The sequence below is a fragment of the Hoplias malabaricus genome, chromosome 14 (assembly GCF_029633855.1).
Source record: "Hoplias malabaricus isolate fHopMal1 chromosome 14, fHopMal1.hap1, whole genome shotgun sequence".
Taxonomy (NCBI): Eukaryota; Metazoa; Chordata; class Actinopteri; order Characiformes; family Erythrinidae; genus Hoplias; species Hoplias malabaricus.
Genome location: NC_089813.1, coordinates 33,107,281 through 33,135,207, shown reverse-complemented (window position 1 = coordinate 33,135,207; position 27,927 = coordinate 33,107,281).

The window sequence follows — 27,927 nt, the reverse complement described above, 5'->3', positions numbered from 1 at the left end:
CCTCCATTCTCAGCTCATCTCTCTCTCTCTCTCTCTCTCACTCACTCACTCACTCACTCACTCACTCACTCACTCACTCAGTTTCTTTCTCTCTTGTCTGTCTTCTTCTCGAATTCAAATTCAAATAATTTCTCTCTCTCTCTTTCTCTCTCTATCTCTCTCTCTCTCTTTCTCTCTCTTTCTCTCTCTCTCCTGGAATGCACAGTTGCCGTGGAAACTGAATTCTCTCAGTATTAAAAGCCTGAAGCCAATGCTGCTTCAATATGACTTTGCATTTTTTTTTTTTTTGAAAATGTCATTGACGTGTTGGACAAATGTTGTGCCCACACTGCTAGTTCAAGCATAAGGGTGGTGTGTGTGTGTGTGTGTGTGTGGTGGTGGGGGGGGGGGGTGTCCTTGACTTCTAATAACTGTACATTATCCTACATTAACTAAGTTGAAGTGAAAGTCATCTCTGTGTGTCCTAGTGTTTTGTTTGAAAGGTTTGTCCTCAGTACGAAGATTGTAATGGTCCAGTGTAACTGTCTTCAGGCCAGTCTAACAGTATAACAATGGACACACCGGTAAACACTGTCTAATTAAGGCTGCTGTTCACTGACTCACTTGCCTTAGACGCACTGGCGCTAATTGCCGAAGTGAATGATAAGGTTAATGTAAGGGCAGAACTAATGTTTAGTAAGCAACTGTTATAATGAGTCATTTCCATGCTTTCCCTTACTTAATTACATGGTTATTACACTGACTGCTGAGTTGTCTGAACCAAATATAAAAGCCAAATTTATATAATTGAAAGAAAGAAAGAAAGAAAGAAAGAAATACAGACTAAAAGAGAAGGAAAGTAAGTAATAAGGGTTAAAAGTTTAGTTACTGATTTACATGCTGCTTCTTTTGTAATTACATGCTTATTACATTTGATTATGAACATGGATTATGTACGTTATTTTTTTTTTAAATAAAGAAGTAATAAAACAGAAAGATATAAATATAAAAGAATTGAGGTGTAGTTACCAAAAGCTATTACAGGTCATTTTCTTGCTGTTTCTAAAGGCACAATAAAAAAAATAATGAAATAACAAATGTTTGCTGTTTATTATGCAGTTATTATAAAGTGTGCTTCCTGTACTTGTATAATTATAATTATAATTACATATGTATTACATTAGGTATTGCACAAGTTAACAAATTAAGAAGTGGTTATAACCAGAAATGTCCTTATTACGTATGCATTTCCCTACATAATTACATGCTTATTACCTATTCATTACATTGATAGTGAGCATGGAAATGGGATGCATGTTTGATGGAGGCAGTTTCAGACAGCAGGCATTATCCTGAGAAGCCCCAGGGCACAGAAGGCAGTCTGGAACAGCATGAGCCTAGCCATGTGTTCCATTAAAGTCCACTGTGTGTCAGAATCCAGCTCCACAGAGAGCCCCGGCTCTAGCAGAATCGGCATTAACATAATACTGAGGGAAGGAGGACCGTCATGGGGAGAAGGGGGGTGCAGGACACCAGGCCTGCTAGGACATCGGTCAGCTCAATCCAGACTGTTATAGCTCTGTCCAGCCACACAGGACATATGCTCCTTAACTCAGAGGGCTTTTTGAAGAGCCGTGGGCTGTTAACCATGACCTCAGACAGAGTGACCTCATAAACCTAAACCCAAGGGGTCAGTAGAAATAAACAGTCTGTGCACACATGAAGGGAAGCACATGACTCATTTTTATGCCCCTTAAAGTCGACTACCTTTGGAAATGTTTAGTGTCACCAGAAGGGTGGAAGCTTTCATCTTTGAATGAGAAGATACCACAAAGCTATGGGTCTGAAAGAACATGTATTTTGAACATGCTGCTCGTGGTGTTCTCAGAAGAATGGACTCACGCAAAAAAGTCCAGACATGTCTCGGATTATTCCAAAGCAAAAAACGCAACCAACTAATAAGACTACAGAAGATTGGAGATTGTGGATGCAAATAGCACTGAGTAGATGCTGTGTATTGCACTTACTATGTTTAGTTCTTTCTAGGTATCAGCACTGGCCCTTGTTCTGGCAGTGTCTGAGCTCAAGGGAAGATTGGACTCAAACCGATTTATACTAGCTTGGATAAACATTCTCTTCGAACACTAAGCACTTTTGTGAGTCACTCTGGATAAGAGCGTCTGCTAAATGCTGTAAATGTAAATATATGGGTCAGAAAGGAAATGTAGCAGATTGAGTTCTATCTCTTGGTGCTTGTGGGCTGTTCTTTTCTGCCTTTCCTCAAGCCTTTCTCTTACTGTCTGTTTGCGTCATGGACACTCTGCAGGTTATATTTACTGACAAACCATCAGTGTCAACTCAAGAACTCAGAAAAAGAAAGCGGCGATGTAGAATTACAGAAGGTATCTGCATTTGTATCTCCCTGGGAACTGCCCCTCACACTGCTTTTGACTTTGAAAACAGCGGAGGACTTGCCTGTGATATACCACTGGGAAAATGTCAAGGGATCAGGATTTTAAATTAAAAAAAAAAGCTTGGAACGTGGCTCGGAGTAGGGGATAGGTGAAGCAGTGGCATTGCTTCAAACAGCTTCTTCACACCATCCTTCTACACCAAGGAACCCTTAAAAACATCTCCTGACACTAATATTCTATTTAGTGAGCACTGGATAGTATATGGTGAGCACTGGATACAGTCAAGTATAGCCACATATTACTGAGAACCTGAGTTTAATTGGTGAGTGATTGATGATATTATGAAAAGGGCCCAACATACTACAGAGTGGTACTATTAGGTGCTCACAAAATCAGCAACAGATTCTCTGAAAATAACTTAATAGACTATGTGGTGAGCCTCAGATACTATCAGGTGAGTTCCAGTTACTGTTTGTGTTCACCATTTTCAAGTATCTGTTCATCAAATAGCTATGGGTGCCCTCTAAATGTAATCTGCTAGTTATGGAAAAGTTTGCTGTGCTCTTATCTTAGTATCTGTTTCTCATTTTATAGTATCTGGTGCTCACCAAATACAATATTGGGCTTCGTTTAGAGTATCTAGTGCTTAATAGTTGTATTTGGTGTTCTAAATAGTATATGGTGATTCAGTCATAGTATTTAGTGCTGATCTCATAGTATTTTATGCTCCATTCAAAATATCAGCTGGTCATTAACAGTATCTGGTGCTAACCAAATAGTACTGTGTGCCTCTTTATGTTCATCAGTTGCTCACTAAATAATATATGGTGCTTCATAGTATCTGGAGCTGGCCAAATATTGTCTAGAAATGTTCAGACCAAATAATATATGGGGCTTTTTATTATTATTATTTATATATGTATTTTTTTAAATTATCTGGTGCTCACCAAATAGTGTCAGCCATTGTTTAAAAAGTTTTTGTTGCTAACAGAATAATGTCTGGTACTTTACAAACCGGATTCCAAAAAGTTGGGACACTAAACAATTTGTGAATAAAAACTGAATGCAATGATGTGGAGATAGCAAATGTCTATAATTTATTCGTAATAGAACATAGATGACAAATCAAAAGTTTAATCTGAGTAAATGTAACATTTTAAAGGAAAAATATGTTGATTCAAAATTGTCACAGTGTCAACAAATCCCCAAAAAGTTGGGACAAGTAGCAATAAGTGGCTGGAAAAAGGAAATTGAGCATATAACAAACAGCTGGAAGACTAATTAACACTAATTAGGTCAATTGACAACATGACTGGGTATAAAAAGAGCTTCTCAGAGTGCCAGTGTCTCTCTGAAGCCAAGATGGTAAGAGGATCACCAATTCCACCATTGTTGGGCAGAAAGATAGTGCAGCGATACCATAAGTGTGTTACCCAGCGGAAAATAGCCAAGACTTTTAAGTTATCACCATCAACCGTGCATAACATCATTAAAAGATTCAGAGAATCTGGAACAATTGCTGTGCGTAAGGGTCAAGGCCGTAAAACTCTACTGGATGCTTGTGATCTCCGGGCCCTTAAACGTCACTGCACCTCAAACAGGAATGCCACTGTCAAGGAAATAACAGAATGGGCTCAGGAATACTTCCAGAAAGCATTGTCAGTGAACACAATCCACCGTGCTGTCCGCCGTTGCCAGCTGAAACTCTACAGTGCAAAGAGCAAGCCATTTCTAAGCAAGCTCCATAAGCTCAGAAGTTTGCACTGGGCCAGGGGTCTTTTAAAATGGAGTGTGGCAAAATGGAAAACTGTTCTGTGGCCAGATGAGTCACGATTTGAAGTTCTTTATGGAACACTGGGACGCCATGTCATCCGGACCAGAGAAGACAAGGATAACCCAAGTTGTTATCAACGCTCCGTTCAGAAGCCTGCATCACTGATGGTATGGGGTTGCATGAGTGCTTGTGGCATGGGCAGCTTGCATGTCTGGAAAGGCACCGTTAATGCAGAGAACTATGTTCAGGTTCTAGAACAACATATGCACATCATAAAGAGGAAGGTGCGACAAAGAAGGCCCAGACGATTGAACAGTTAGAGGCCTGTATTAGACACGAATGGGAGAGCATTCCTATTTCTAAACTTGAGAAACTGCTCTCCTCTGTCCCCAGACGTCTGTTGAGTGTTGTAAGAAGAAGGGGGGATGCCACACAGTGGTAAAAAATGGCCTTGTCCCAACTTTTTTGGGATTTGTTGACGCCATGAAATTTTGAAACAACATATTTTACCCTTAAAATGATACATTCTCTCAGATTAAACTTTTGATCTGTGATTTGTGTTCTATTCTGAATAAAATATTAGATGTTGGCTCCTCCACATCATTGCATTCAGTTTTTATTCACAATTTGTTTAGTGTTTAGTGCTGATCAAATATGTTGTGGGTGTTTATGTATGAGGTGATCTTAAACAGAATCCAGTGACCACCATGTAGTACCTGAGGGATGCTGGAGAACGAGTGAAGCTCTAACTGTATACATTCCACCCCTGTCCAGAACTGAGGGGCAGAGTGCTTTCATCAGCCCCTGGGACAGCGTTCGTCCACCGTAGACATTTTGTCATAGCCTCCCCTGACACTTCCATTAAATCTATGGAGGGACTGTTGACATTTCCATCAGGGGACGGTGACACCTGCAGCAAACACTCGTTTGTGCTGACGGATGGGTGTGTAATTGAGATCATTAGAACTTTCCCATCACTAAAGGAACACGCCGAGCCTCTCGCTGCATCCCGCTGATGAAAAACATCTCGGAATTGCCTTGTTTTCCTCATTGCCTTCATGCGACAATTCGACGCTAACGGTGTCTTTCTCTCTCTGTCTCTCATACACTCATCATTCCTGCTCCCCCTCTCCTCTCCGCTCATATTCCACCTCCGACAATTTCATATTTTTTTTCTGGCTTGCATTAAGGAAACAACGGCAAGGTTTAATCTAAATAAATTGCTCCCAGTTGGAAGACCGTAATAACGGCAGGCAATAATCTGGCAATCTGAAGAGAGAAAATGAAGGAGGTAAATATCCTCCCCGCTCGCTCCTCGACTCCTGTTGGCATTGTGGAGAAATGTCTTCGAATGGAGCGACCCCCTTTTTTTAAAACATGGCTAACTGCATTAGCTCAGCGAGGGAGCCATATTCCCGTCACGACACGCTCCGACTCTGTACCCAATAACGTTGTTCTGGTCGCCCCGCCGAGCCTGCTAACATGACAAGAGCGCCAAACGGCATCTCGTCTCCCCTTAAACAGCCTGAAATCCCATCCTGTCTCTTTCTCATCACCCGCAGAGCATCTCCATAAAGTGCCGGGCTGTCCTCTCCAGCACAGGATGATGTCCAGAGCCTGCAATCACAGCTTGGCACAGGGCTGTATTTATGTTTGCAGTTTTTAATGTTTGCATGGACTTTTAATTGCACTCATGAATATGTGGCCCTTTTTTCCCCTCCATCATTTTCAGAGCCTTTTTTAACTTAAAAGTCCTATCCTAACTTTCCATTTAGTAACTGGGTCTTGTTAGGGTGTTAACACATCAAAAGTCCACACTCTGCAAAGTCTTTCTGCTTAACTTCCAGAAGGAACACTCCACAGTCCAGTGGGTCCTGCCCTCCGCTAGCCAGACACCTCCTTCTGATAATGAAACTGCAAAAAGCAGTGCAAGGAAGTTCAGTCCTCTTAGCTGGGGTCAGGTCCGTGGCATAAAGAAAGGCCTCGGACCCTGCAATGGTTCCTCAGAGGACCTGCTGAAATGGTTTCTGTACAAGCGCTTCAGCACATGATCCACCGGTGGTGCTGTTTCTTTAAATGCACACTGTGTTGTGTATCTGAAGAAGAGTTACAGAAACAGTGCTGTAAACTGTTGTGGGAAAACATTACACCGAAGACAATCATGTTGTTACCTATATTTCTGACTGAGAGTTTATGATTAGGTTAAGGCAAGGGTTATGGTTTAGTTTAATGTTTATGTTAGGGGCAGGTTTAGTGTAGTCCCAGCCACAGATGCTCCGCCCACAAGTTGATGGAGAGTCTGATACTTTCAGTGGACAAGTTCTAAAAGAACTTCTGACTGCCCCTTTTTCATGTCGGTCAGATTTGTTTTCTTAAAATAGTAGGCACTTCTTGGACACGTTAACCCTAGAGAGTTTGGCAATGCGAGATTAGGTCCAGGGTTATGATTAGGTTATAAATAACCCTTTTCCACATACATGGAATGATTGGAAAAATCCACCAATATAAGTACTCAAAATCTGTTTCCTGCTGGAACCAAATAATTGTAGGTCCTTCCACATGAACTGTGGTGTCATCCATGGCTATGTCAAGCTTAAGAATCTCAAGAAAGCGTACAGAGTCTAAAAATAATGCTATGGTGCACTGGGTGTGAATGGTAATTTGTCTGTGTATCTTTTTGTCCTGGTGTGTGGGGTAATAGACCAGTAAAGCCAATGACCGGGGCACTGAATTCATCCAGAGCAACACTGGAACCCTGTAGAGTAAACCTGCAGTGCCCTCCTTGGTTCACATCAAAACTTGAACAATCACAGGCTGCTTTGCAAGGCTCTCAGATTCAGGAATGGAACTAGTTCAGGATTCACAGTGCCTTTGGTTAAAAAAGGGTTAAATGTAACCTAGGCTTGGGTCCCAAGGTCTATATATGTATGGTAAGCTGTATTTACTAATCCCAGGGATAGTATTTCAGTCAAATATATATGAATTCACAATGAGGCCTGGGCTGGTGGAGAAAAAAAGCAATAATGAGTGGACACTAACTGTTGAGTTTTAACGACATACTGTCCTTTTTAACTAGACATAAAACAAGTGATTGGCAGACTGTACTATTTTACACCTTAGAAACAATTGTAATAACCAACCAAGTCAAGAACAACAAGGCAGATATGAGCAGTGAATGGGACCACAGCACTTGATCCTGATGTGTACGTGTGGCTTCCACTGCAGACATTCTTCAGAAGCTTTTGGCTGAGTTAGCGGTCAGAGCCCAGTTTTCCCTAATCACAAATCTCACCAACAACACAAACAGGCCCAGTTTTCATGCCACATCTGTACATAAAACATCACCATTGTTCCAAAAAACTGGCTACCCTTGGAGTCATCCAGCAAACAAAGCAGAGGCATGTTCAGGAGAGATTGGTGTTGGACGTTTCTGTTGGCAATGAATGGAGTGTTAATCAACAGCCTATTCACAGCTGAGGAGCTAGCTGGGGCTGTTAGCGTTCATCAAGTGTTACGCCAACAAAACATATCAGCCCACATTATACCAGTCATGCAGGAAACCAAAGGGAATCATTTGGGTCAGGTCAGCAACAATCACCACAGTCCATATTGGATCCGGACGTCTCCAGCTCGGGCTAGTGGAAAAATATCCTTCTGGAAATGATTCGATTAGCACTTTCTGACCAAAGGTAGAATATATTCAGTGCTGCAGTGGACACCCAGATCTACTCTTTGTCCACTCCACCTGCTGTGAGCCAAATTATAAAACGCTCATCTGACAAAACCGCGTTAGGCAGAGCTCAGCGCTAACTCTAAATGGATTTTGCACACTGTAGATATTATGTGGATATTAAACCTGAAATCCTTTCAGAAAGGATTTGTCTGTAGTTGCACGCAAATTAGAAGTGAACCCCTGCTCTTCCCACTCAGTACTGGAACATTGCTGTGAAGATTTGATGGCATTCAACTATGAGAACTGAAGTGAGGTCAGGTACTGATGATTGGGGAGTTTAAGCACATTAAGTTAGATCCTCATGTTAGAAGATTAGTTCTGGATCACAAACACCACTCCAGCTCATCCCAAAAATATAGAGTGGTGCTCCATCACATCTCCACTGCTCCTGAGCCCAGTGCTGCAGAGATTTATAACCCTCTGGATAATCCTTGGCCTTGAGAATGATGACCGTAATCTAGTGTGTGGCTGTTCCAGAGCATTTCAGTGCACTTCCTTTCTATGGCTTTCTATGGGGACTATCCAAGGTGTGTATATAATATATATATATATATATATATATATATATATATATATATATATATATTCCATCTGAGCTCAGACGCTTGTCAGAACAAGGGCCAGTGCTAGAAGAACAATACGTCGTAAGTGCAATACACAATGCAATCTAGCCATGCTCCAACATACAAGGAAGAAATAGTCAGTGTGCATACCTACCAAGAAAGGAGTGCAGATAAGTGCAAAAGCATGTTACAGGGAGCACTTAAATTAGATTACAAAGAGATGGGTCTGCGTTCAGTCTGCGTTTGAAGACCACAAGAGCGAGTCCACTGTTCGGACAGCCAGTGGAAATTTGTACCACCATCTGGGCACCAGGACTGAGAAGAGTCTTGATGTTAATCCTTCATGTGAACAGGAACCTCCAGGAACCTTTGAGGAGTCTTTGGGTCTTTGAGGAGATTGGTGTGTTCTCCCTGTGTCTGCGTGGGTTTCCTCCGGGTGCTCTGGTTTCCTCCCACAGTCCAAAAACACATGATGGTAGGTGGATTGGCGACTCAAAAGTTTCCGTGTGTGTGTGAATGTGTTGCCCTGTGAAGGACTGGTGCCCCCTCCAGGTTGTGTTCCTGCCTTGCACCCAGTGACTTCGGGTACGAGAGCCTATACCTGGAATCATTGGCTGCAAGATGGGCACATACCCTGGAGGGAGTGTCAGTCCATTGCAGGGCGACACACACTCACACATTCACTCACACTCTCACACCTATGGACATTCTGAGTAGTTAACCCACCTACCAACGTGTGTTTTTGACCATGGGAGGAAACCGGGCTCGAACCTACAAACCCAGGAGCTGCAACACGACCTGTTGCACCACTGTATGTAATTTATTGAATTAATTCAGCTCCAAGAACCACAGTTAATATTTCTTATGATATAAATATGTTCTTGAGTTCTGTGTCAGTGGAAGGTACCACCACAGTCTGAGAGTTTTTCTGAGAGTGAATTTGTTCCCAGTTCGAGTGACTCGAACACACGAGAAGTTAGAAGTAGCTGTGAGTTTATTCAAGCATGAGTTTGCTTTTTATTCCCGTTCATGAACTATTTTGTCTCTCCCATTCATATGAATTCCAAATGTGTTTTTGTCACATTTTCATCCGCGTCCCTGTAAAGTCTTGGTGAGACCAGGTTGGAATTATGTGTAATTAGCTCTGTTTGGCACCTCAGCTCTGTTTTTCTTTTCCAGCACTGAATATGTATGTTTCAGTCATGCATACTGTCTAATTATGCCTCTTAGTTTTCAAGGCCTGAGAGAGTGAGAGAGAGAGAGATACTCTAATTCAGGAGAAAAATACTGATGCAAGACTTGTTAACCCCGCTTAGGAAATGGTAAGTCTGTTTAAAAAGAGAGCCCTGGCATTATATCTGCTTGTAGAACTAGATGTGCCTTGCATTTACCAAGCTCCCAGCTGCAACTATGACCATGTGACATGGTTACATTTACAAACCCCATTTCCAGAAAAGATGGGATTTTGGTGTAAAATGCAATAAAAACCAGAGTCGATGATTTGTTAAAATTCTTGTTGAATTTTACAACTGACAAAAGCACACTTTTTTTTTTCACTGACCATATGTCTTTTATAAAAATAAACAAATTAAATGCCAACACACTCCATAAATGTTGGGACGAAGGTGTATTGAGAGTGAAAACTGTCCTCGTTACAACATATTATTCTGGGAAGTCCATGGTTATTTCAGCAAGACAATGCCAGGCCTCATTCTGTATGTGCTAAACTTCATAGTCACAGACTTCCTGTGCTTTACTGACCTGAGAGCAGTCCAGATCTGTGTCCTGTGGAACATCATGAAGAGGAGAATGCATTTTTAGAAAGTGTCCTAACTTTTCTGGATATGGGGTTTGTTTAAATGGCAGAGCTGGAGCATCGATGTATAGAGTTGGGTTTAGATGTGGACAAGGCTGAGCCTTTCTATATGCTACATGATCTAAGGCCAAAGGTATGGAAACTCAAAAGGGGGAACCACTAGTGAGAGGACACTCCTACCCGGAGGAACAGGGGGGCCTTGCCCTTAAGCGATGGAGCACCTTGCAACTTCTTAATTTTTTATTTTTTTATTTTTTGACCACAGTGTTCAGTTGCTTACAACAGGTTCTTGCATGGTTGTTAGGAGTTCCATTTTCCATTTTATTTTTACTTTGATGTGTTGACTAACATTATTTACATCCCTTTATACATCAATATATGGGGTTTGTGTATATCAGTTGGTGGAGGCTGAGCATGGAAGTCTGCAGCGTGACGTTATATAAACCCAGTCACACACCTCCTAATCATGCATAACAGGGCTTGTTCTATAGGGGTGGCATCTTTCCAAATATTTTGTCTCTTTCACTTTCAGTTCCCTCTCTTTCTCCCTGTCTCTGTGAACACCCCTCCACACACACACACACACTCCTTTGATCAGTAAGGTGAGACAGAATGTGAAATGGCACAGCCGACTAACATGCTGAAGAGAAGCGTCTCGGCCCCGTCCCCAGGCCTGCATTTCATATCCATCGTAATTATGTTGTTCTGAATAATTTGTATAGAAGATGTGAGTGGCGGGGATTCGGGCCAGCAAGGCATTACTGGAGAACAGGAGAGGTGCTTGTCTGAAGGCCTAAGAGTGGCCAAAGAACTGCACCTACAATCAACAGCTCTCTGTGAAATCCAGGATGAATTTCATTACTGTAAATGAGCAACAAATAAAAGCAGAACAAAGCATTACAACGAATTGCTAATAGTTGAGGGTCATGTTTATATTGTTGTGTTGTCTGACGTCTTGATTTTGGGGTGGTCTGTAGTTAACCAGAAGCTAAAACAGCTAATAAATAAGATGGTGTCTGCAGATGTAGAATCTTTTAATTTTTTTTGCTGTGGTTTCTTCAATTATACTAGGGTTTTTCAAGCGTTCATTATTAACCAGAACATAAGATGAAAACAAAATCACTCGTTCAGTGCATGTGCACTGTATTTTGGGGAAGTCTTACCAACCCACAGCCTGTGAAACCAAACCACAAAGTCAGAAAGCGTGGAATAAAATGAGTTGTTCTGATTTTGTGCTGCATCTTATGTCGATAGTAGATAGCAGGCAACTCAGAGTTGTTCCATCTACTCATTTGAGTCTTTCAAACAACAGCAAAACAAACACAATGAATGAGTGAGAATAGAGAGAAAAAAAAGAGAACGACGTGAACATGGCCAAAAACCTCTCTGTTTCTGCTCCTCACTCCTCGCTCCTGGGCACATCACATTTGAAGTAAACAGAGGCTCGTTCTCAATAAGTGCTGAAACAGGGGGATTCTGAATAGAGCTGTTTAGACAGCACTGTGCTGTTTGATCCTTGTGGTATTTTGACCAAAGCATGTCATTAGGACCCCAGAACAGTGTAAACCTGCAGAAAAGTGGTAAAGAATAAACTGTGGGTTTTGTATAAAACCATTGACGTGGTGTCATGCTGAGACAGGCGAGAAGGCAGGATAACAGGTGTGAGATTTGGTTTATTAACACTTCGGCTAACTACAAAAACCCAGGAACACACCAACATAAGGCATAGAAACATCAGGACAAACAGAGAACACCTCGAGGTTTAGTCACATGACCACAGAGCACTCACAGGTGTAGGACATGGCAGAAACAAGGAAAACAGAATCAAACTTAACACATCACATGACAAAATAAACTAAATAAACCAAGAAACAAGATCGGATGAATGTGAAACTTGGGGAAGTAGTTCTTTGTGGGGGGAAGTAGATCTTCCAGTTGATATATGTGTTGTTTATGGTTCTATACAGCACAGTTTTGAGGTAAAACAAACAAACAAATAAAAAACCAAAGTAAGAATCATCCCCACAACAAACTAGCGTTGCCCAAACATGCCTCGTTTATCTAGCTTCACTCCCCTGCAATGGCTCTATGCCCACCACTGGGGGGCGCAATCCCTTCTTTGGTGCTGTAAACAACACATTTGCCATTAATCTGAAGGAGTATGTCACCATGCAGAAAACAATTAACAGTTCAAAAGGTTCAATGTGGAACTCATGGGGATGAATATAATTGTTGTGATTGATAAAGAACCCTTGAAGAACCTTCTTTTTAAGTGTGTCTTGCTGGTCACTTATGGGAATCTGCAACAGGGATTTTTTTTTTTTTTTTTTCAGTAGGAAGATATATGTGGTTATCTTTGCACTGTATTGAGTCAGATTCAGATTCAAACAGGTCGAGAGATAGGTGTGTGTGCATGTGTGTGTGTGTGTGTGCGCTTATAGCACCAAGAGATAGGAAACTTCAAAGGTGGTTGGGAAAGAGACCCTTTCTCTTCAGTTCTTATATGATTTCACTTTGATGCTTATCCTCTTGCCTGTTGGAATCATCAGCCAGTGTTTCTAATGTCCCGAGCATTTCTGATTCTTTCAATTATCTCTCCCACCGCTCTCCATACCTTTTTGCCCCCAAGCCCTGACAGAGTTGACAGCAGATGCAAATAATGCCCTCTTTTTTTGGGGAGGCGTGAAATAACGACACTCTCAGAAGTAGCTCACTGTCACTCACTCTTATGTTTATTTATACGTACATTTTTACTTGTATGTTTATTCTCTTTTATGTTTGGGACTTTTTTTTCCGCCCTATTTTTTTTCCCTCTTGCCGTTGCTATAGGAACGAACCAGGGGGTAGTAAGCATCCAAGTTTGCCGTTTCTCTTTTTTTCTTCTTGCAAATAGAAGAACGATGCCTTAAGCTTCTCCAGCAGATGGGAAGGAGGCTGGTCTACCAGCTCGTCTAAATAAGCTGTCCTCACATATCTTCCTCCTCGGGTAACACACACCCCCTGACGTCTTATGATATGCCTACATTGGCTCGTAGGGGCCCCTTGTTTCTCCCTGGACGACCTAGTTTACAAAGAAAATCGAAACAGGGTCTTCAGTGGCTAACATGGTGAAGTGTTGTTTTCCTGAAGAACCTTTTGAAGAATCTTATTTTTTTTCCCATAAGAATATTCAGACTCAATACAAATACAAATACTTATGTAGCCTAATATATGCCCAGTTCTCAAACTTTTAAGACTTTGTGGTTAGGAAGTGCCACAGTGGGTCATCATGACCAGAGTGGGTTAGAAAGAAACAAAGCCAGCAAGAGTTCCTAATCTCAATGTATGTATATATTCATTCATTCATTTGTTGTCTGTTACCGCTTATCCAGTTCAGGTTTGCGGTGGGTCCGGAGTTTACCCAGAATCACTGGGCACAAGGCAGGAATACACCCTGGAGGGGGCGCCAGTCCTTCACAGGGCAACACATGCATATTCAAACACGCGCTCACACCTACGGACACTTTTTTGAGTTGCCAATCCACCTAACGTGTGTATTTGGACCGTGGGAGGAAACCCATGTGGACACAGGGAGAACACACCACACTCCTCACAGACAGTCACCCAGAGGAAACCAATGCGGACACAGGGAGAACACACCACACTCCTCACAGACAGTCACCCGGAGCGGAACTTGTGACACTACCTGCTGCTCTACCGCAGTATGTGAGTATGTGTGTGTATATATATTTATAAAATGATTATATTATATATACTTAAAAGGAGTGGCCTGGAAATTTGTAATATTTCTGCATTAATACATTAATATGGTTGTGATTTGTAGTCACTATGCATGCTCCCATCCACTGGCGGCGCTGTTTCACTAAATCCAAAGTGTCTGTTATGTACCTGAAGAAGGGTTACAGAAGCACTGCTGTGAGAACTTCTGACATTCCTGCTGTTTCTAATTTTTGGAGCTTAGAGTTAGGCTCAGGCCTGATTTATGCTCAATGTTTAATACTGATATGGACACGCAGGGAGCCTTCTGTCTGTACTCTGCACTCATTTCGTCCATGTGTTTGTTGTGCACATTCTTAAAAAGCTTATGGATGGAATAGCAGTAGCCAATATTTCAAGCAAAAAAAATCTGTTTCAGTTTTTCAGTTTTTTCTCCGTCCATCACAGTGTTTCACCACTGTTTACACTGCTGATTTTTGGTTTTGTTTTTTTTTTGTATAAGAGATGCATAGAAGTATGTGGACAGTGATGGTTACAACGTTTGAAATGGAGGTATTCCACATGCATAAAGGGAATATAACCCAGCCTTTATGGTAGGAGTAGGTGTTTGATTTAGGATTAGGGCTAGTTAGGGTTGCTTAAGGTTAGGGTCACGTTAAAGGTTTGGTTAGTGTTAAGTTTGACAGGTTTTAGAGTTATATTTCAGGGCAAGTTTAAAAAATTTGAAGACTTTTCTTGGCAGGCAAGTGAAATTCACATGTAAATTCACCTTGAGAGCAGGCTGCTAAAGCACCCCCAGCACTATTACAAGGCTTTAGCTGTGAAACTTCATTCTCTGGTGTAATTGAACTCCATCCAATACCTCTGGGGTGGGTTTGTGTGGATTTTGTGATCCAAAACTAATTATCTGCCATCAGTACCTGACTTCCCTAATGTTACTTCGACTGAAGGTCATCAGATCCTCGCACTTCCAACATCTAATATAGCACTTAAACACTTTTCCCGATTTAAGCCTTTTTTCTGCAGTGTGCTGGGCTGGCTACCTTTTAATATAAAATAATAAAATAATTAGTAATAATAATTATTGTTCTAATAATAATTGGGATCCTACGAATGTAACATCCTACACTAATTAGTAGTAATGAGTTTTCCTTAAACACAAGCCAAGGACCTTGAAGAAACGTATTATTTCTCTACTGTGAATGAGCAATGAGCAGGTAGTACATGCTAATGCTGCAGACACAGTTCTCTGGGTTATTCCAGTGTCTTCTGGCCTGCTACCCATGACGCTCACTGGTGGTGGTTTTGGAGAAAGGAGGGGAGTGTGAAGGAGACAGATTGCTTAGCCTGCTGGCTCTCACTGCTGTATCATTAGCTTGGCTAATTGGATATTAATGACTGTGTGGCTTCCATTACAGCGAATGGCGCACCTGAGGATGTTAATATTGTGGAGGAGGAAGTGGAAAGAGCCAACCCACCTCCATAGTTCCGAGGAGAGAGAGTTTTAATGAACAAAAGGGCAGCAGAAGATCTTCCTACTTCGCCTTGATGAGGATATCTCTGCTTTCTTATATGCTCCGTTATTGCAAACATACTACTTTTGGTCTCAACGGAAAAAACATCAGTTTTCTAATAAATAATCATTAAATAGATATAACCCCTTGTGTGACAATGGGGTGGTATCACTGAGAGTGTAAAAGGGTGTCACTTTTCTTGAAGCCAGGTTTATAACAGTGCTGTATTATATTGAGTTGCACTGTGGTGTAGCATATGTGTGGTGTTGTTGCCACACATCACCAGGGTGTCCTGAGGTTGACCCTTGCCTCATGTCACTGTCTGTGAGTAGTTGGGTATGTTCTCGCTGTGTCTGTGTGGGTTTCCTCCAAGTGCTCTGATATCCTCCCATATAGTCCAAAAACACATATTGGCTATGTGAAGTTGCTCACAGATGAGTGATGTCCTGGGATGAACTGGCACCTTGTCCAAGGCATTTGCCTGCATTGCGCCCAACGATCCTGATCAGGATGAAGTAGTTATGATGATGAGCGTATGAATGATTGATTAGTCATAGCATTGAAAATGCCTTTCATGACGTTTTCATGACATATTTTTAAATGAATGCTTTACCACTGGGATAAGACTTAAAAATATATTTTTGTTCATGGTTTTGATCAGGAGGCATCTGGAATGATCTCTGAGGCACTGGAACCACAGCATGACTCAGTGATAAACAAGTTATACTCTGCTATTTTTGTCAGAAAAACGTGCAGAACGCAGAATTGATCTGTGCTAAATTAAACACCACTTCAGAAAGTTCCTACAAATTATTCTTCATGCTGCTGATCTTCCTTTGATCTTGTAAGGAAATCTGTAGGAAAGCAGGAAAGCATTCAGCACATTGCTGGAGAAATGTTTATCCCATAATGCCATGTACAATATCATTTCATAGAGCTTTGTGACTTTATTTAAATCATACTCTATCAATGTTGTTACTGGTGTAGGTGTTCTGACAATTGCTATTGTGATCTCAGAGATTTGGAAAAACTTCTAAACTTATCCTTTTTTTTTTTGGAAATATCTTTGTAATGTCATGTTTGTCTTCTGTAAAGACCCCATGATGAATGGGACCAGTCCAAATGAATTTGGGATAAGATCTTGACAGACTGTTAAGCAACCCCTGCTGTAGCCATAACCATGTTGAAGGCTTGGGTGAGTCAGAACTGGAATTCCATCCTCCTGGAAATCTATTCCAGCTAATACTTTATAAACAGAGAGCCATCCATCCCAGAGGTTTCACTCTGGAATTAATGCAACACCACTGGCCAGCCCAGATCTGAGACATTCCTCTTTCTTACCCTCCACTTTAGATCATGCCAAGTCTTTGACTGCTGATCCCAGATCAGATTTCTCATTTACTAATGATATTGGCCACAAGGAACTAGCTGTCGACCATGGTCAACAGTAACCCTGCCATAAGAGGTTAGATGAACATCAGTTATTCTGAGGTTCAACTCTCCTCTGTTCACTTGTAAATCTTTCAAGAAGTTTATATGCAACATGTTAAAGAGCAAAAAAAGAAAAGGCTGAATGTAATACCGAGAATCCTTAGAGTCATCCTTATTCCAGGCACATTGATTTCCTAGAACATGCGGATCTTCATTTCCCAGCACGTCCCTCAGCAGGCAGAACTTATGTAATTGCCAATTAATAGAGGGTTGGAGTGCAAAAGAAAGGAGAGAAAAAGAGTTCCATTAAAACCCTTCCCACCCATTAAACAATCCCTCTTCGGTCGACGGTAAACAAATCCCCCTTAACTGACAGCAAGCTCCTCTGAGGCCAATCATGGCAAATAAATGCAGAAAAATGACTTCCCAAGCAGATATCAGGGGCTGCTAATTGCTCGCTTTAAGAGGAGGTGAATGTTATTTTTGTTCAGATTGCTTGAAAGCATTAAGATAAAAGTGAAATATGAAGAGGGGTTATGGTTTCGGTTTGTCCTAATGATACAGTCAGTTGCTCTTATTATATCCTGCTTTGATACATATCTTAAGAACTAGAAAAGGGTTAATTGTTGAACAAACAGCAAACAGGCTTCACCTCAATGAGGCGCAATAATATATATATATATCAACCATAACATTACTATTACTACATCACTAACGCTAACCCTATACCCATCTCTAAGCTCCAAAATTTTAGAAACTGCAGAGTTTGGTGCTTGTTTAATGCTAATAGTTTACAGCACTAGTTCTGTAACACAATATATATCTTCGCTAACCAAGCACCTGTACACAGGAGCCTTTTTAGTAAATACACACAAACTGAAGTGTTACAGAAACAGTGCTGTAAACCGTTAGCATTAGCATTAAACAAGCACCAAACTCTGCAGTTTCTAACATTTTGGAGCTTAGAGATGGATATAGGGTTAGCGCTAAGCTTACAGCTTTAGTTAGGTCTGGCTTTCGGTTTAGGGTTGGGGAAATGGCGAGGCTGATTTTTCAAACTAGGTTGCCAGATATTCAGAAAATCTACAAATGTGTTAATGATATTTTTTTTTCACCAGTTAAAAACAGTGCTTATTAGATTCATATCCTCCTTGAATGTGTTCCCCTTTTATTATTTCTATAAATGATCATCATTGTTAATATAATTTGGCTTTTTTGACATTAAATTAAAAAAAATAATTAAATGTAAACTTCTTTAATATCAAAGTAAAAAGAGTTTTCTACAAATTAATATTCACTCCTTTTTAAAGTCTCACAATGAAGATCACCTGAGTTCTGTGTCTGATCCACAGGTACCAGCACAACACACAAACACAACACCACCACAGTGTCACTGCAGCACTGAACATGATGGGGGTCCAGTAACAGTAGAGCTACAAAGTGCTCCTCTATGGTCAGTGGAGCTTTTAAAATAGATAACATTTTAATGTGTATATTTCAGTATATTATCTTAATAATCATCATCTTAATGGCATATTGATATAGCAGCACACACGCCGTGTCACTGACATAATGGAATCACATTATTGGACTAAATCTCGAGCCCAGTCAAGGGAGGGGTCAGTTCTTTGTCCCACTTCATTAAAAAGAAGTTATACAAGACCTCAGTTCTGAATCAACACTTTGTTAATGATGGCTCTGGACTCTGAAGCCAGAGGCTTAAAAAAAGGTCACTTACTGGACTGAATGAATTTGCCAGCAGCTGAAGCATAGTCAGAAGCTCATACTAATCAGATAACAACAAAGACGACCAGCCCCCTCCCCACACTCTGCCACAAGTGTTGTCATTAGTGCTTCTCTATTAAAATGCTAATGAAGGAACAGAGACAGTCCTGAAAGTGTTGATACACGCCTGCTGTTGATTTTTTTTATTTTTTTAATAGCACTATTGTAGGTGTCCATTTTGATGCCTATATGATGCCTTAATGCTTAATAATCTAGATAATAGCTGGTAATTACTATTTTATTACACATTAAACACAATACATACATATCTCAGTCACATTTGTGAAATGTCAGAGTCTTTGTGTCTACATTATTTATAGGTGTTTATACAAATCAATCATATCAGATTTTCACTATAAGGATTTTAGACACCTGCTCAATGTTCTTATGCAGTCAAGGAAGTCCATTGGGAAGTTCTGTAGTAATGTGAATGGTGCAGATAGAAAGTTGCAGGCTTTTATCTTTTAAGAGATTATTATTATTAGTAGTAGTAGTAGTAGTAGTAGTAGTATTTATGCTGCAGGGGCGTACAAACCTACACTAGCCTTAGCTGTGTTTTTGCTGGGGTTCTTTCAAAGCACAAGGACTCCACTACTGATCCTGTGTAATTTATGTTGCCATGGCAATGCCACTGTCAATCATTCTGTGATTGGACCCACCCACACAGCTCACAGCGGCAAACCTTTGAAACACTATTAACCTGCGTTAATGTAAAAATATATATACTGACGATCACTGAATTCGGAACATCTAGACCGTGTCTACACTCATTTTATCAGCTCCACTGACCATAAAGGAGCACTTTGCACTTCTACAATTACAAACTGTAGGCCCTCTGTTTCTCTGCATACTTTCTTTCAATGGGCAGGACTCCCACAGGACCACCACAGAGCAGGTGTGATTGGGGTGCTGGATCATTTAAAACAGTGTCCATTCACTGTCTGCTCTGTTAGACACACCTACCTCAAGTGTTCACCTTGTAGACGTAAAGTCAGAGACAATAGCTTTTCTGTTGTCCTCTAGTCCTTCATCAGTGGACACAGGACGCTGTCGGCTGGATATTTTTGGGTGGTGGACTATTCTGAGTCCAGCAGTGACACTGAGGGCTTTAAGGACTCGAGCAGCACCATGTCAGTGTCACTGCAGCGCTTAGAAAAGTCCACCTGCTCTGTGCTGGTCCGGTGTCAGTCCTGAGCACCGAAGAAGAGTGTGAAATGGGTATAAGAAAGTATGAAGAGAAACAGATGGACTCTAATTGCTCCTGTACGGTCAGTGGAGCTGATGAAATGGACAATGAGTGTAGATACAAGGAAGGTGATAACCCTGTGATAGGTCAGTGTATATTAAACATAACATGGTTAAACACTTACTTTCTCACATGTCCTCAAAAATAAACATTCATATTTATACATTTAAAAATAAGTGAACCTTGACTTTAAATAAAACTGTTTCTGCAAGTCAGACATTACACACAAATGGAGCGCCTGTATCTTTAGAGCCATCTGGGAGGCAGACAAGTCAGGGGTCGAGTTAGAGAGGCGAGTGTGAGGGATGGTTGCAGAAAGCTTTAGTGTAGAAGTGTTTTTTTTTTTTTGGCCACGTCGCATTCTGCTCGAGTTTCAGGAGGCTGGCAGAAGCATGAGCAATGGAGCTTCAGCTGGAGAAGAGACTCGGCTTCAAAAGCCTTCAGCAGACTGAGCTGATTGAAACAGACTCCGTATTTTTTTTCCCCCCCAATACCACATTAATAATTTATAGGGACGCTGGCAATTTGATTTCTTTTACCGTGCCTGGTATGAATGCCCGTCGATTAAAAAAAACTGCAACTGACACCGCCACTGTGGCTCCTTTTGCTCGAGCCCCAAAAACACAAGCTGCGTGACTTTAATTTAACACGCTCACCGCCAAATAACATCATTTCATGCACATCCCAGGAAACAGGGAGGCAGGTTCTGTCCAAATAAAAAAGCATTAGAGTGTAGTTTTTGCTTATCTCCGCTTTCCTGAAAAATTCTTGCCTCTTTTGTGACTTCTCTTAAGTGGATAAGTATATAGTAATTAACATTACTGCTGCAATTACCGCCGCCATCTCCGCCGCCCTATATTATACATAATTAACATAAGGGTGATTAGCATAATTGCAATTGCCGTTGCTGTGTACACATCACCTGTGAGGAAAATCCTACAATCTGAATTGTCGCAGTCACAATCCAGTCATAATCTCACCATTAATAACACACTACTCATTTCCTCTCTCTCTCTTTTTTTATATATTTAATTATTTATTTATTTAGTGTGTGTTTGTTAGACAGACATTTGCTTATATACTGAAGTTGTTAAATGTGTGGATGTTTAGTAGTTTAGTATGTTTTATAGTCTACATTTTCTTGATACAAAAATAAGTGGCAAACCTACATAAGATTCATTCATTCATTCATTATCTGTAAGCGCTTGGGTCCAGAGCCTACCTGGAATCATTGGGCGCAAGGCAGGGAATACACCCTGGAGGGGGCGCCAGTCCTTCACAGGGCAACACAGACACACACACACACACACACACACACATACACTCACACTTGAGTCACCAATCCACCTACCAACGTGTGTTTTTAGACTGAAGGAAGGAGGAAACCAGAGCACCCGGAGGAAACCCATGCAGACACAGGGAGAACACACCAACTCTTCACAGACAGTCACCCGGAGCGGGAATCGAACCCACAACCTCCAGGTCTCTGGAGCTGTGTGACTGCGACACTACCTGCTGCACCACCGTGCCGCCCTTACATAAGATTCCAGTAGGTTAATAAATCAATACCATGAAACGCCAGAATAAAAAAAAATAGATAGATATAGTGATGCAGGGCAGCAGGCAGGAAGTGATGCAGTCACAGCTCCAGGGGACTGTCTATGAGGAGCTTGGTGTGTTCTCCCTGTGTCTGCGTGGGTTTCCTCCGGGTTCCTCCTAACCCTGGCGCCCCCTCCAGGGTGTATTCCCGCCTTATGTCCAATGATTCCAGGTAGGCTCCGGACTGGATAAGTGGTTACAGACAATGAATGAACGAATATAGTGATGCCTTTTTGGGCATAACGCCCAGCCCTATGCATAACCTTAAAAGCACGACAATCTATTACTCAGCTTAAACCCAACATGTCTTACCTAGACGCCAGTGAAAATAATCATGGCCCCACACAAATCTATTTTGACTGGCTGTTTTTGTATAAGGTTTTGTTAGGATTAGGGTTAGGGTTATGGCTGGGGTTAGGTTTAGGACTACTGGGTTAGTGAATCTTTCAGTACAATATCTGTGTGTTCATGCTGAAACCAAGCTGCATATCATCGCAGTCTAAAGAAAAACTGTATTTTACTACATCATTTACTACACAGCTGTCCTTCACATTCTGTAAATATTTCATGATGAATGGGGTTTCTCCTTTAAAGTCACTATTATAACCATAAACATGGAGATACATTTTTCTTTGGAGTTTGAGTTTAAGGTCAACGTGTTTAATTCCAAGTGTCGATCATTCTAGTTCAAGTTTCCAAGAGTAGCGTTTTACAAAACATTTTGTTTGAAAACAAAATCGTTTTAACATTTTTTGAATGAACTGGTGCCCTCTCCAGAGTGAGTCCTTAACTCGTGTTCAAAGATTCCAGATATGAATGATTCACATAGCTAAGGCTTTAACTCTTTGAGGTTAATGTAATATAAAACAAACTCCCTTTCAGATTGGTTGCCTGAGTAGAAACACTTTACAGCATGAAAGGTAGGAGTAATCTTTGTTTGTAGGCACATACTGGGCTGTGAATGGTACAGTGGAAACCTACACTGTTAAAAAATGTGTAATTTAACAGTTCTAATACATGTGATTTTTTACAGAACATTTCCATTTTGTGAAATGAGATTTACTGTAAATTCATAGATAAAATCATTGAAGTACCCTACAAAACAGCCTTTTTTAGTATTAAGGAGTTTTTTCTTTCAATTGGCACCTGTGGAATATATGAAAAACACCCAGTCTTTCTTCCTTCGACACAATTCACATATTTTAGTGGCACGTCTGTGGTATGTCATCTTTTTGGTACAAATATACTGTTGTTAAAATGAGCTATAATTTGTAGCCGTTGTCCTAACACTGTAAAACAAATAAAACAGCAAGAAGTATATATTGTAGTCTTGTGATTTCTCTGGAGAAGTGAGGTTTTTAGATAGAATTCATCAGTAAATATACGGAAGAATATGCACTTCTAAATATTATTTATTTATGACTTAATGTCCAACCAGTTTTGTGTTCAATTCTAAGACAGAAATTGTCAGTAATTTTACAGAAATATTCATTTATATTTTATATGGACAGATTGTCATTCATTCATTATCTGTAACCCTTATCCAGTTCAGGGTCACGGTGGGTCCAGAGCCTACCTGGAATCATTGGGCACAAGGCAGGAATACACCCTGGAGGGGGCGCCAGTCCTTCACAGGGCAACACAGAGACACATTCACTCACACCTACGGACACTTTTGAGTCGCCAATCCACCTACCAACGTGTGTTTTTGGACTGTGGGAGGAAACCAGAGCACCCGGAGGAAACCCACACAGACACAAGGAGAACACACAGATAACACAATTTCTAGGTAATGAAACTGCCAATACATTTATTTTTACAATACAGCTTTTAACAGTGTAGACATGCTTAGATACCTCAAGTACTTATTTTATTCAATGCACCTCTGTAAAGCTTAACGCCTTCCTTGATTTTTCTCATACACGCCCACCTCCAGATCAGTGCTTCTATCCAGCTTCAATCAGCGGCCGGCCTCCCCACAGCTGTTTACAATAATCCACGATCCTTGAACTGGAGGGCAGCCCTCGCAAAATCTTATTAAATCTCCAAATCTCCAATTGACACCTCTGAAGTGCTGACCGCCACAATTCGAACCTTTCCCATGAGAGGTATTAGCGAGACCTGTGGAGCCACAAATTATACGCTGCAACATTTATGAGCCTTTAATGAAGGTTTGAGCACTTGTATTCACTCGTATGGCTTATCTCTTCAGAGCAGTGCAGCGAGAGGAGTCCCGTGCACATTAAAGTTTCATGGTGAGTGTTAGCGCTAAAGCAAAACCTGTGTACGCCCTCGATCCAGCACAAATGGACATGACAGAGGCCATGAGAACACAGAAACCTGCAGGTGTTATTCAGTTCACGTCTGAGCAATCAGGGTCCCCTATCTCTCAAGACCTACGCCTAAGAGTACAGGACAAAGCCTCACAACCTCCCACCCCACCCCCATCCACCCAGCCATCGCATCGTCCAGGGGGATGCTGCTCATCGCTGGGGATTGAGACGACTCCCTAATGTCCACCCAATAAATGCACTTTGGTGGGGGGCTAGAAAAGTGATGTAACTGTATCTATATAAAATGGGTTCACCTTAATGTAGCAGAGTTCACTACATAACCAAATATTTGTATAGAGTGTGCTGAGAAAAGTAGAGGGTTTTTAAGCATGGAGAGATGAATCAAAACAACCGTCCTTGGTCATCAATGCCACAATATTCCTTTAATATTCAACAATAAAGAAAGAAGCTTTTCATGAGACCACTTTCATACAAACTGCTACACAATGACTAACAATTCTGGCAAATTCAGTGTGAGGACAGGCCGACCAGACCACTCTTTTAGATAATACAGCAGCACAAACAGCCAGTTTTCTGAGCTTAAATGGGCTTATTACTGACTGCTTTGCTGTGGTTTATTAACATTGACCAGAGTGTAGCAGAGGTGAGTGTAAAAGAGACTGCAGTACTGAAGGACAGTTCACAAAGTCAACTGAGCTGCTGGAAAGGGTCGGTCAAGCTTTGAAGCTCTGTATGTAATGGCTCTGTATCAGTGATAGTTGTAGTCTTCATTATGTCTGTTAACAGCATAAGACTAAAGGTATATTCCATATACTGTAATGTGGCAGCTCACCCAGGGGTGGATTGAAACAGGGCAAGCCACCAAGAGCACTAGAGAAATAGGCCTCAAGTGCAGAAACACACAAACAGTCCTAACTCTGGAAGTTAGGAACACCGAGACAAAATGAGACACGAAAGGAAAACTTAAGATGTCAGGGGAAAACTGATCAACTCAGAACTGAGCAAAAGAAAAAGGCAAGAGAGCTTCCCAAAACAAAATGGAGGGACAAGATGAGATAAAAGAAATTAAAGATAGAACACAACTTATTTCTAATGATTTATTCATATTAAAAAATGGTAAAGAAAAGATAATATTGAATCCCAGGAGAAACCAGAGGGAAAGCTCTGGTGGAGAAACAGAAGAGAGACCCAGGAGAAAACTCAAGAGCCTTTACCAAATTACCAGCCAGACTTGCACGACACTCTGAAAAGAGTAACCCAAGACTGAGCACTGAGGTGTGTGTTGGCTTCCCTTAAGTAGGAGTAGCCCAGGTGGAACCAATTGCCCCAAATTAAGAGTGTCTATGTCTCCCTCTAGTGACTGGGGTTGGCTTAGCAGGCAGCCTCGCCCCAGCCCCAGGCAGACCTCTTACATATACACCCAAAGCTGGAGCCATATGTTTGTGCCTCAGTGTAGGAATGCAGATATATAATGAGCTATTGCTATCATTCAAATTGAGCAGGAACTGGCTCAAACTAGTGTCAGTCTGGCCGTAGACTCAGAACCAGATTGTAGCCTAAAATGTTATGACTGTTGTTTTGACTGCAATGAAACAGTTCTGTTGCGCCCCAAATGTAGCCCGACCAAATCTGATAAGGAACAGACTGATATGTGATATGCAACAACTTTCAGGTGTTCGTGCAAGGGGCTGCAGCATGGGATCACCCACCAACTTGCCCAATGATCCACACAGTAGACTTGGCATGGGTTTTACTACTGGGCAGGGAGCTGTTAGAATTGTGTATTTCACTGTTTTCTGGTGGGTTTTGATGGATTAATGTATTATTGTAGAGTCCCCTTCCCCCCGATCCACCCTTAAAGCCAAAATGCCCACTCGTTAGAAAAGTTTTGGCGATGGCCCTAATTGCACAAACACACAAAAAGTGTTTCTAACTTTCTGGATATTGCAGTTAAGTCTTTAGGTTAGGTTTAGGGCTTAGGGTCACAATTAGAGTTTAGGCTTAGAGAAAGTTTTAAGGTATACATGGTTGCCAGATATTCATATCTCATTTGTACACAGTTTACAAAACCTGGGAATGATTCATTACAAGATTTGGGACTAAGGGCTCTGTAACAAGTCCCAGGGAAAAGAAGAACCCAATCCATTTCCACACAGACTTCAGATGAGGCTTGAAGATGAGGCAGTAACTTCTCTTATCCAGGTCAGGGTCGCGGTGTGTCCAGAGCCTACCCAGAATCACTGGGCACAAGGCAGGAACACACCCTGGAGGGGGCGGCAGTCCTTCAAATTCTATCTGTATTAATCATCCAGGCAAGACTGTGAAACTAGGCTAGATTACCATGATATATAACATCTCTCCTAACACTCATAACACCACCCACAGACAACACTAGTAACAATGAAACAGTCCCAACCCAGTAAACATTTCGCCGTTGATTCAACGTTGACATAATGTAATGACTGCTGTCTAATCAACGTTCTCTTAAGGTTGAAAATGAAAGTTGAAAAGACGTCCAAACACAGACATTGAAAAGACGACTATTAGACGTATTTTGGACGTCCATTGACGTAATTAATTGATCCTGAAATAAATTACTTGTATAAAACGCATTTTGGACGTCCACTGACGTCATCGATTGGTCACCACTTAATAATTAACTTATTAAGATGGAATTTGGACGTCCATTGACGTTTAAAATATGTCCTTGACGGAAAGACTACTTTTAGACCCATTTTGAACATCCAGGGACGTTCCTTGTTTACTGGGAAGCTCTGATTTTAGTTGTTGGTTGTAAATGTAGAATTGCCAAGTATTTAGAAAAGGTTTAAGTACTTTATTATTGAATATTGACCCTAACATTGTGGGACATATTCAATCCCACCCTGCTATGTGTTTCTAAAGAGGGTGGGCACTAGCACATGCTTCCTCTGAGACGTGTACCGAGCTACCAATTCTTTCCCAATTGCTGCCCATACGAGATCATTCAAGCTTGGACAAGGACACTAACTGCCCTAATCTGTTACGTTAGCTAACAGATGCTCACGCTGGCTAGCAGAACACTGAGGGATGGGAGGGGAGGCAGGACGAATCTTCCCACCAGAATGTCCCAACCAGAGAAAGTGAAGCCCATTCTTTCTTGGATGCCCGGCCACAGATGTATGAGGCAATATCAGGGATTGATGTCATGGCCTCCCAATGAAAAGGCCAATGCTTAAAGAGTTGAGAGCCATGAGTAAATGTCTCTAACATTTATTTTACCACTGGAGGCATTGCAAAAGTTCACTTATATGCAAGCTTCATATTTGAATTTTAATTTCCAACTTAGCATTAGAGGCATTGCACTTCTTTGCTGCAATGAGACCTAGAAGCACAGAGAGTTGCTGGTTTGACCGCTGTGACTGACCGCACTGACCTCCCTCCCACACCAAAACCATCACAGCGGTCTGTCAGTCACAGCACTCAAATACACACCTGGCTCGCGGGGTTCAAGTGTAAATGTGTCACGAGTCGAGGCTGATGTTGTCATCCTCACAGATTTTTGCTCTTCAACATTAAATGTAATTTTAGGAGGCAGACATTTTGTTTTAATTTGTTCTCAGTTTTTAAACTTTTATTTCCACCAGTTTACACGGTTAATACAGCTGTTATTTGCCAGCCTCTTATTTGAATTTGCTGTTCCACCTTAAAAAAGCTACTGCGCGAAGCTAGCAAAAGCGGGTCTTGTTTTTGACTTTCATTGTTTAAAGCCTTTACAACCAGTTATTTCTCACTTGTTTACACCTTCAATCCACACATGTCTGTAGTTTACCACCTTACTGGAAATTCTAATACAAAGGGGATGTGGAGGAATAAGCATTGGGTCCACTATCTAAAGATTAGACCGAATCGTTGGTGAGTTTTTGACACACAGGATGCTGCTGTGGCCAGGCGTTATTGGATAATGCTCTGTTGATCGTCACTACAGCTGCAGTCGCTACAGATTCAGCTGCTATCAGCTTCAAAACTGATTCTCTGATGTGTATCTGTGCTAAATATTATCTCTAGACCACAGCGTTTGCC